Below are 9,510 nucleotides of genomic sequence, written 5' to 3' on the forward strand. Positions count from 1 at the left end.
ATACCTATCTATCTTCCCTCCAGCTATCCTTATACTGAGAAAGGTCTAATGAATTACAAATATCATCTTTCAAGGTAGGAATGTAAACCATTCAACTTTAATAAATCCTCATGATTTCTCTTTCCTGTTTAGTTTTTCATGCTTCTCTTGATTCTTGTATTTGAAAGTCAAATTTCCTTTTCTGCTCTGGTCTTTTCATCAAGAATGCTTGAAAGTTCTCTATTTCATTGAATTTCCATATTTTCCCCTGAAGTATTATACTCAGTTTTGTGAGGTGAGTGATTCTTGGTTTCAGTCCTAGCTCCTCTTGATATCTGAAATATCATGTTCCAAACCCTTCGATCCCTTACTGTAGAAGCTGCTAGATCTTCTGTTGTTGGGATTGTTATTTCCACAATACTAGAATTGCTTCTTTCTGACTGTTTGCAATATTTTCTCCTTAACTTAGGAACTTTGGAATTTGACTACAATATCCCTAGGTGTTTTCTTTTTGGGATCTCTTTCAAGAGGCAATGAGTAGATTCTTTCAATTTCTATTTTCCCCTCTGGTTCTAGAATATAAGGGCAGTTTTCCTTGATAATTTCTTGAAAGATGTTGTCTAGGCTCTTTTTTTGATCATGACTTCCAGATAGTCCAATGATTTTTAAAATTATCTCGCCTGGATCTATTTTAGAGGTTTTTCCACTGAGATATTTCAATTTGTCTCTTATTTTTTGTTCTTTTGGTTCTTATAACATCATGCTCCATTCTAGTATTGAAGGAATTATTTTCTTCAGTGGGCTTTTGGACCTCCTTTTCCATTTGGCCAATTATGTCTGTTAAGGCATTCTTCTCCTCATTGACTTTTTGTACCTCTTTTGCCATTTGGAATAGTCTCTTTTAACGCGTTATTTTCTTCAGTATTTTTTGAGTCTCCTTAAGCAAGCTGTTGATTTGTTTGTTTGTTTGCTTTTTAGAGGGCAATTGGTGTTAAGTGACTTGTCCAAGGTCACACGACTAGTTTTTGTGTCAAGTGTCTAAGGCTGGATTTGAACTCAGTTCTCCTGACTCCAGGGCTGGTGCTCTATTCACTGCACCACCTAGCTGCCCCCTGTTGATTTGTTATTTTTTTATGAATTTCTTGCATCACTCTCATTTATCTACCCAATTTTAATTCTACTTCTCTTACTTGATTTTAAAACTCCTTTTTGAGCTCTTCCATGGCCTTTGACCAATTCATATTTTTCTTGGAGGCTTTCAGTGTGGGAGCTTTGATTTTGTTGTCTTCTTCTGGTTGTATGTATTGATCCTCTTTGTCACCAAAGTAAGTTTCTATATTCTGTTTTTTTATGTTGTTTACTCATTTTCTCAGTCAAATACTTGAATTTCTAACTCTTTGTAAAGGTAGGACTCTGATACCAGTACAGTGGGGGTCAGGGTGGGTGTACTCTCCCAGACTTCAGGAATTTTGTGTAGCTGTTCTCAGAGATACTTCTTAGGATCTGTAAATTTTCATCTCTTCCAATGTGTTATGCTCAAAGGAGAAATATTTACTCCACTGCTGGCCTGTGCTGTCATTTGTGAGTGACCCCAAGCACTCTTTTCTGCCTTGGACCTGTGAAGAGGATTCTCTCTCCACCTTTGCCACAAGTTCCACCACAGCAGCTCTCTTCCTCACTGAAGGACTGCCACCCAGGACTGCGACCCAGATCCAAGTAAGGCAAAGCAAGAGAATCCTATATCAGAGGAACATGATAAAAAGAAATACTTTTGTAAAAGCATATCTCACATAACTGAACAATAGTAAAAACTCATAACAGGTAAATTTTGTAAGTAAATACAAGTAGTTTATTTATAGTTAAGCCTATCAAATGGTTAATATCTAAATAATGGAATCAAAATGTCTCCTTTGGGCAATAAATACATCAATATAAGTAGCAATATTTACATACAGATGCATCAAACACATGACTGAGTCATGAATATTTGTTTGTGAAAACAGAGGGGTATATGAAGGCAGTTCAGGACCAGGCCATTGCCACCCAAACTATGGATTTTCTTTAAGGAGTCCAGATATAGTAATGAAGATCAATTTTCCAAGCAAATGGCAGAATATGTAGTACTCATCACTTACAGCCTTTCCAAATTGATGTCTTCAAAGTATGTATCAATAAATGAACTGGAAGCTAGAAATATACATTGGGAACTCTTTCAAAGACCAAGAGATGAAAAAAACCTATGTACTCTAGAGACGTACATCAAAACACCCTGGAGAACTAAAATAATAAACCATCTTGGAACCCAGATCATTACTCCATACCAAACTGTGTTTACAAAACCCCAGACATAATATTGGTACATAAAATTTAAGAGTTTCTTTTCTAATAGATGTCATCATTTCAAAATCTAAAAATCTCCAAGCTAAATTGAATGGAGAGCTTTCAAAATATAGAGATCAACAGAGAAGATAAAAATTATATGGGAAGGCAATCTAGTGTCTATTTTCCCTGTGTCTTGTATACCAAGGATTATTTTAGTGAGCCCACATACATTACACTTATGTCCTAATACCTTTGTTAAGCTACACAAAGTAATAATTTTTATCTATCTGTGCAATACTCTTTAGAATATTAAACACACACAAAAAGAAAAATAATATCTTGTCCCTTGCTATTACTATTCTGAATCTCCTTGAAAAAAGATAAAAAATGATATAAGCAAGAAACTTGGAATTGGAGATGGGAAGATCTGAGTTCGAGTCCTACCTTAGACACTAACTAGCTTACTCTGTGATGTTCTCATTGTGAACCCTTACAAGTTACTTAGATTATCCCAATCTCAGTCTCCTCATCTATCAAATGGGAAAAATAATAGCACCCATCTCACTGGGTTGTTGGGAGGAACAACAAAAGATATGTAAAGTTCTTTGCAAAGCTTAAATCACTATGTAAATGAATTATCTTCTTTTTCTTTCTCCTCATTAGTATTGGAACAAAGAAAATAGTACCAAGATTAGTAGAAATAAGATAAAATTTAGCTATCACTCTACAAGCATCTGGTATTATTAAGTTGTGAAATTATTTCAGAAGGGACTTAATGTGTTTTGAATGCCCTTGTTTCACGTACAGATTCATACCCTGTAATGGGAATGCAAATTTGGAAGATCTTCCCTGCCCCTAGGCTAAAGTGCACCTGAAGCCTGGGGTGGGAGGCTTGTTTTTCAGTAGATACTTTTTGATTGGCCAGTGGGTCAATAAGGTTGTTACATTCTCTGAGCCAGGAGAAGGCTATATAAGCCCTGATGTGTAGCTTTGTTTTGGGACTCACTTTGAGAAGTGTTCTGTGATTTGATCTGAATTCTGGGAAGCCGTTGTCGAGAGTCCCCCGGCTTTGAAAAACCCAGATGTGGAAACCCAGATGTTGACTGGGTATGGATCTAATGGTTGGACAGTTTGGAAATCTGTCTACTTGATCTGTTTCTGTCTTGATAATTCTGCCTGTATGCTTTGAAGTTCGAGGTGCTGACCTTTTTCCCCTGAACAAGGTAAACGATATATGTCTGACTGATTAAAGTAAGCTTGTTAACCCATTTTGAGTTGCTTTCCTTTAACAAAGCAGATCCAAGATCCTGTGGTGGCGGCAAACCCTGGGGGTGCCGGGGTGCTTGCTGCTACATACCCTAAAAGTTTTCATTAAGTCATAGTGACTAATAAGTCATTCATTGCATATGCAAATGATAATCTTTTCTTTTGAAGTGAATCAACATTGTTGTTATTGAGCTTTTTTAATATAGAATACATATGCCTTTTATATAAAAGTGAACTGAAAAGCATTTTAAGATTCGAAATGCTAAAAACAAAGTAAAATTGGTTTGATTTTAGAATGGATGCCTTTATTTTTTAATGTAAGAATGTTTTCTTCCATTTCCTTGTTAGTCTTTGAAATTGTCTGTTTTTCTATAGCATCTAATTCTGAGCACTCTGCTGCTATCTGTTTGACTATATCAACCTTGGATTGAGCAGTGTCTTATCATTGACTACTAAGGCTATTAATAATCATGCTTCTAAAATCAGCACTTTAAAGATTTTTGTTATTTCTTCGGTCTAGCTACTCACTTTCAATGAATAGAATGCAAATTCACTGTTACTTAATACAAAGTTAGAGAAGGTACAGTGATTTTTAAAAAAAAGGTCTCACTTATTAATAGGTCTCTTTTCTTTGATTTAGCCTGATCCTCAGAAAATAGATACACAGTCCAATAGACTCAAAGTCTTTCGGGTCCAGTAGTACTTTTAGAACATTGTGTCCAATAGAATAACATTTGGGAGGTTAGGACCATCACCACTATCACAATGAGACATTGGAGTAGGACTTTAAGGGAAGCATATTATGATCATAGTGATGATAATATATACATATATGTGTATATATAACTTTATATGTACATTAAAATATAAAATTTTAAATAACACTATAGCTTAAAATGATTTTCTTTATTTTAATAATGCCCTATAGAGTAAGAGGAGTTATTGCTATTTTTTCCATTTTACAAAAAAAAGGAAACTGAGGGTCAGAGAAATAACTTGCTTCAGTCAGAGTTTCATAAAAAATAAAGATCAGAACTGGGTCTTGAACACAAGGCTTTGGATGCCAAATTCAGGTTTCTTCTCAGTTTAGAACAATGCTACAGTGGTATGGAGGAAAGAATACTTAATTTGAAGTGAAAAGACTTGCAGTCAGATCTTAGGCCACTACCTATGTGATATAAGGCAAGTAATTTAACCTCTCTGTACATTGAGTTTCTTTCCTCTTATGATGAGGGAGTTGGAAAAGATATCATTCAAAGTCTTTTTCATCACTAAATCCACTATCCTCTTTTTTCTCTCCTTCCATCCTATCTTCTGCTATACCTCACCATGAGAAATATTGATTCATGAAAGAGGATGTGTAATGTGTTGTGAATCACTCTAGATCTTGCTCCGTGAAGTCTTTTCTTGCCTGAATTTCCTTACCAATTGTAGTGATTCCTTTCTGTTCTCATTCCTCCTTTCCCCCAATCCAAGCATATACATGAGAGATATAGTCACTTATAGTAAAGAAAGTAGTTTAATTCATAGGACATTCATTCAGTTGTCCTTGTTTACCTTTTTAATTTGTGATGATCCTTTTACATTTTTAATCACTAAAATCCTATTTGTCCCTTGAAGAACCCCTATTGATAGTCTTTCTGGCTACTGAGGCCAGTGGAAAGAGGTCTAGTAAGAAATATCTAAATTCAAAATCTTGCCTCAAGACACTTTTGGGTAAGTAAATTTCAGTTTTCTCATTGATAAGATCTGGAAAATGACAGCACATCCCTAATAGGTTTGTTGTGAGGATCAAAATGAGATAATGTATGCAAAGTACTTCACAAACCTTAAAATGATATACTTGTATCCCCAAAATCTTATTACCATTGACATTGACTTTTAGTTTTTATTTCATTTTTTCTTTTTCTTCCTTGGATTCTTTTTCTTCAGCATTAGCTTAGAAACACGAGCAAATTGATTTAATTGTATAGCTCTCCCCCCTTTCCATATATGTTTAATATATGTTCCACATATATTTACTTTCTATATATTTCTGTTTTCTTTGTAAGTTTTTTCTAAATTTCTGCAAATAAAATTTTGCATTCATTTCTGATTTTTTTAGTATTGTATTTGTTTTGATTTTTAGTAATACCTTAAATGCTGTAAATATACATACACATACATATACATACACATATACTTATACATATGCATATGCATATACATTCATCGTTTCCATTGGTGATCAGGTTAAGATTTGCGGGACGTGTTATTTGAGAAATATACTTTCAATTCCTTTCCTTTGCAGAAGGTACAATGAAAAGAATACTGACCTTTCCTACTGAACTTGGAGTAGTGGAACATAATTTTGAAATCATATCTACTATTTGCTCCCTTTATGACCTCAATAAATTCACTTTGTCTTTCTGGACCTCAGAGAGGGCTGTAATAGATGATCTCAGATATACATCTATGATCATTCAAAGACTTCTCTATTCCAATCTCTTACCTGATTTTTTTTGTCTTAATTTAACTTCTATATTTTCAGTTAACAACAAAAAAATTCAATCCCTGTCATCCTTGTTATTTGAATACTGAAAACAAAAACAAAACATACTTTTCATTAGGCATATTAAAAGGCAGGCTTCATTCTATACCCTGAGTTCATCACCTCTATGTCAGGAGTTGGTTTGTGTGCTTTATCATCAATCCTCTAGAATCGATTTTGCTTATTACATTGAATAAAGTTCTTGAATCTTTCAGTGCTGTTTGTTTTTATGAGATGGCTTGAATTTTCTGCTCTTTGCATGTAGGATAAGGGCAAGGGGTGGGAGGGTGCATGGGAGCCTTAATTATTTCAATTTCTAGAGTTATTACATAAGACTTTTACTTTGTATACTGTTTCCATCTTTTAGTCTTGTCGATTCCACATAAGTGCTGAAGAATTGCTATGCATTTCCTTTTTTTTTCCTGTTCCTTGGTTGGGAGAGGGGGAAGGGAACAAGCTTCTATTAAGAATTTACTGTGTGCCAGGCACTGCTCTCAGCACCTTACAAAAATCTCTTGATTTTCACAAAAACCCTTGGAGGTAGGTACTATGCCCTCACATTTCAGGAAACTGAGGTAGACAGAGGTTAAATGAATTGCCCAGGATCACAAAACTAGAAAGTGTTTGATATGGGATTTCATTTCAAGTCTTTCTGATTTTAAGGCAAGCATCCTATCCATTATATTTCTTAACTACCTTTCTACTGCTTCTTCCTTCAAAAGAAATTAAAATAAACAAAAAAATCTATCCTTACAACTTTCTGCTGATCTACAATAAAACTGCTTCTCTTGAAATTTAATATATGCTATATAGGGTGTCTAAAACGTCTTAATACTGTTTTAAGCTATTTAAACTATTAAAACTTATAACATCATTAGACTTTTGGGGCCTCTTGTATATTATTTAGGCACAATAGAATGTATGCTTGATCTCTTTACATTATTGATATATATGCACACACATGTAAACATATACACACATGCACATGCATACATACAAATGCATATGTATATATGTATAAATACAAAAGGGGGAAAGAACATGATATATGTGTATATATACATATTATATGTACTTATAACATATAACATGCACCTTTACTTTTTTTTCTTTCTGCCACTTGTATATGTAATATATCATTGACCTCTGCTTTTCAATAGGCATTTCTCCCACTGAAGCAGATACCACCCCTGCTGTGACTTAATAGATTGTCTTTGAGCGACTGTGGCTGCAAAAACGCATCAGTATATAGTCAGTTTCTTGATGAGCCTCTATGAACCTGAGTCAGTGCCAAAATGCCAGGCCTACAATCTGCTGCTGAATGAATATCTGAAGCCTTTCTAGGTTTAGAGCATCAGCCAGAGTCTACACTTTGCTGGAACCACCTTAGGAGCCCAGGGTCACCTCCTCTACTCTATAACAAGACATTAGAGGAAGACATTTGTGGATTTTTTAAAATCTATAGTACAATGCAACTCTAATGGGGAGGCAGCATGGTAGCATGCAGAGTCAGAAAAATTCAGGTGTAAGCCCTAGATCTCTCTGACACATACTAGATGGGGTTAACTTGAGCCAATTAATTATCTTCTTAGTGCTCCAAGGAACACTCTTAGACTATGATTTACTGATGAATTGACCATCTACATATGTAGATGGCATTCTCATAACAGAAGTTTCCTATGCCAACGAAATAACCAAGGTCTGGGCCAGCACAAGAATGACAGTCTCAGTAAGTAATAGTCTCTGGCCCCAAGCAGGCTTAAGAGAACAATTAATGGGTTACTGCTTTGGGAAATATAGTGTCTTCTGTATAAAGGAGACCAGACCTAGAGCATAGTGACATTATGTGTAGTGGAAACCTAGAGTGAATTAAAATCAAGAGAGACCTAGCTTCAAATTCCACCTATGACATTGTGATACTATAAGAAAGGCACTTAATCCTCTCAATTTCCTTCTCCCCCCCTTTTTTGTCTACCTTTCCTTCTCTGTAAAATGTGGAAGCTTGTATATGTAGGAGTGACTTCACAAGCCTGTTGTGAAGTTGACTTACAATAATGTAAATACATAATGCTTCATAAGCTTTAAATGGAAACTATTATCATATTAAACTTTTCTTGATTCCATGTATTAGGAGCCTCTTTAGAGGAAGACAAATTGGAAGGTGAAAGAAAAGGAAAGCATGCCATATGAGGAGCAGTAGAAGACACTGAGGACCTTTAAGCTAGAAAAGAGATGATTAGTGAACACAGAATAATTTTCTACACAAATTGAAATAGTTAGGTGAATACATCAACAACCTGTAATTTCATCTATTTGGAAACTCCCTCTACCTGTACAGCTTGCTGCTCATAATTAACAGTATTTGAAAGTTGCCTTTAGTTCAGGGAGGTTAAGACATTTCTACCTGAGCATATAGCTAATGAGAGACAGAGGCAAGATGTGAAGCCACACCTTCTATACTCCAGAGCCATCCACAATACCATGCTGCCACTAACTTGAAAGCGTATCTTGTAAAAGATGCATTATGTTTTTTCTACTTGACCCCAGAGGGCAGAACTCATCCAAATGACTTGGAGTTATAAGCAAGCAAGCAAGCAAGCAAATTTCAGTTCATTAGTCAAACTCCCTGATTTCCCAGTCACTGGAGATCTTTAAGCAGAAGCTGGAAAATTACAAATCATATATTCATTCTGTAGAATGAAAGGAGGCCCACTGACTTGTCCAAGATTGTGTGTGTTGTAAGAGGCAGAACCAAGATTCAAACTCAGACACTTGTGATTATAGATCCACTGTTCTTTTCACTCTACCTTATCATAGAGAGAGCCATCAGGACTTGAACAATGTAAATAGCAATTGTTTCTATTTTGTACAAAAACCCCAAAGGTCTTCCCCTCCCAGATTATTTTTTTTTAAATTTTTGACTAAGTAAAGAGGCCATTCTTTGCCTCATCTTTTACCTGGCCTTAATCATTGATTGGGTTTTGCGTCAGTCAAAATGAGATCTGTTAAAGACCTTAACTTAAAAAGCCCAATGTTTCCCTCCACATCCAGGCCATCTTCAGTCATCCTGATCTATATCTTATCACTGGACCCGGATGTCTCCAGAGGAGAAAGTGAGGCTGGTGACTTTGTACAGTCCTCAATAACTTAAATCCAATTCATTTGCAAGTCATGGAATCACCTTCTTGATGTCTTGGAGTCAGGAACACCTGAGTTCAAATATGGCCTCAGATATTTACTAGCTGTGCTATTCTGGGCAAGTAATTTAACCTTGTTTGCCTCAGTTTCCTCATCTGTAAAATGAGCGGGAGAAGTAAATGGCAAACCACCATAGTATTTCTTTGTCTTTCTTTTTTTCTTCCCTCCTTCTTTCTTTCTTTCTTTCTTTCTTTCTTTCTTTCTTTCTTTCTTTC

The sequence above is a fragment of the Petaurus breviceps genome, unplaced genomic scaffold, assembly GCF_028583685.1.
Source record: "Petaurus breviceps papuanus isolate PSGF00001 unplaced genomic scaffold, PetGlider_PUasm1.0 66, whole genome shotgun sequence".
NCBI lineage: Eukaryota > Metazoa > Chordata > Mammalia > Diprotodontia > Petauridae > Petaurus > Petaurus breviceps.